This window comes from Oncorhynchus tshawytscha, linkage group LG08 (assembly GCF_018296145.1).
Source record: "Oncorhynchus tshawytscha isolate Ot180627B linkage group LG08, Otsh_v2.0, whole genome shotgun sequence".
Taxonomy (NCBI): Eukaryota; Metazoa; Chordata; class Actinopteri; order Salmoniformes; family Salmonidae; genus Oncorhynchus; species Oncorhynchus tshawytscha.
The window spans coordinates 63,601,464-63,603,963 of record NC_056436.1 but is presented as its reverse complement, the minus strand read 5'-3'; the positions used below and the strand labels follow the sequence as shown (position 1 = coordinate 63,603,963).

The 2,500-nt window shown below is 42.2% G+C and overlaps 1 protein-coding gene across 19 annotated transcripts in view; it reads right to left on the bottom strand.

The window, feature by feature from the left end:
- Positions 1–2,500, bottom strand: part of LOC112242181 (protocadherin gamma-C5-like) — a 238,377-nt gene that overhangs the window by 44,247 nt on the left and 191,630 nt on the right. The window lies entirely within an intron of this gene.

Below are 2,500 nucleotides of genomic sequence, written 5' to 3'. Positions count from 1 at the left end.
CATACGTTGATACTGTACTCTATATCATCGACTGCATCCTTATGTAATACATGTATCACTAGCCACTTTAACTATGCCACTTGGTTTACATACTTATCTCATATGTATATACTGTACCGATATCATCTACTGTATCTTGCCTATGCTGCTCTGTACCATCACTCATTCATATATCCTTATGTACATATTCTTTATCCCCTTACACTGTGTATAAGACAGTAGTTTTTTTTGGAATTGTTAGTTAGATTACTTGCTTTTTATTACTGCATTGTCGGAACTAGAAGCACAAGCATTTCGCTACACTCGCATTAACATCTGCTAACCATGTGTATGTGACAAATAAAATTTGATTTGATTTGATTTGATTTGAGATGAACCTGGAGAAGAGTCCCCTAAACAAGCTGGTCCTGGGGCTCTGTTCACAAACACAAATGGACCCCACAGAGCCCCAGGACAGCAACACAATTAGACAATTAGTTTAATGAGAAAATAAAAATATAATTACTCTACACATTGGAAAGAATTAACAATTAGCAAACTAGAATGCTATTTGGCCCTAAACAGAGAGTACACAGTGGTAGAATACCTTGCCACTGTGACTGACCCAAAATTAAGGAAAACTTTGACTATGTCCAGACTCAGTGAGCATAGCCTTGCTATTGGCTCTCAAGAGGAGAAAGGCTACAAAATGAGGTGGAAACTGAGCTGCATTTCCTAACCTCCTGCCAAATGTATGACCATATTAGAGACACATATTTCCCTCAGATTACACAGACCCACAAAGAATTTGAAAACAAATCCAATTTTGATAAACTCTATTGGGTGAAATTCCACAGTGTGCCATCACAGCAGCAAGATTTGTGACCTGTTGTCACAAGAAAAGGGCAACCAGTGAAAACAAACACCATTGTAAATACAACCCATATTTATGCTTATTTATTTTCCCTTTTGTACTTTAACCATTTGCGCATCATTACAACACTCTATATAGACATAATATGACATTTGTAATGTCTTTATTCTTTTGGAACTTCTGTGAGTGTAATGTTTACTGTTAATTGTTATTGTTTATTTCACTTGAGTTGTTTTGTTGATGTATCTAGTTCACTTGCTTTGGCAATGTAAACACGTGTTTCCCTTGACAATAAAGGTGATTGAATAGAGAGGGTGGATACAGAGGACAAGACTTAATAAAAGAGAAATACAACACCCTTATTGACCCAGCCTCTCTAAAACAGGAGTGTGAGCAGTGGAGTTGATCATCATCTGCATGTCCCAGCCAGAACGCTGATAGCCCCATTTAAGGAGGACTGAGTGTGTGTCCAATATGGCTCCTTATTCCCTATGTAGTGCACTACTTTGGACCAGAGTTCTATGGGAACCTGGTCCAAAGTAGTGCACTATATTGGGAATAGGCTGCCATTTCACTATGCTGCAGTACAGGACGTTGCCATGCTGCAGAGGAACACAGGAACAGCAGGTGCACTCGAGGAGATGCCCAGGGATGATGTATTCTTTATTAATTACATGCTTTCACGCTGTGCGTCTGATAGAGGAACAGAGCTTGTGGTACTGTGTGTTACACATTGATAACCACTATCATACACACACAAGAATGCACATATACCAGTCAATAGAAAATCAATGTATAGCCTGTGATCAAAGGAAACAACATCTACAGAGCCTTGAGGGTTTAGTTTAGACAGCGCTTTCACACTCCCAGTCAGAGCAACAGGGAGGTGAAACCATGAAAGGTATTCAGGGCAGCGTCCATCTTCTGGAAACAGAGAGGTAGAGCCTTCAACATACCCCCACGCCACCCTGTCATACACCCTCTCTCCCACCAATCCAACTCTGAGCCCAAGGACACTGCACCTCTGTGTCCTAAACAGGGGTGCGTCTGCCCTCTTTAAAGCCCACAGCTGCCTGTATCCCATCAGACAGCAGACACTGCATCTGCTGATGCCCCCCTGTGTACCGCACCACAATGGTACAGTCCTGACAGTGAGTCAGCTTGTTGCTATGGCAACACATCCCACCTCTCTTCCTGAGAGTGGAAAAAACCGAAGTATGTAGAAAACAGAATGGAGGGGAGAAGAGAAGAGAGAAAGGAAGGGTGATAGGGTGTCTAAAAGGTTCCTCATACACTGTACAGTCCTCTCTTCTAATCATTCATCACTTACCAAGGCACCAATACAATTAGTAGTGTATCTCAGTTAAGAATGTACAGGCTTGTGGACAGCAGCAATAACCTACTGACCAGTTACATCAAGAGACCAGAGGGAGAAAGAGCTCCTCTGATAAACACAACACAGTTGTGACTTTGGACGCCCAAATGCGTCCATGGTTTTATGCACACAGTACAAAATGTTTTGGAACGAGCAGAGGAGATCTCGCTCTCCCTCTTCCTCCTCCAGCTCTCTCACACTCATTGAATCAGAACGGTGCAGCTGGAGGGGGGAGGGGAGAGAAGCAGAGAAACAACGAGATCAGGAAGAAA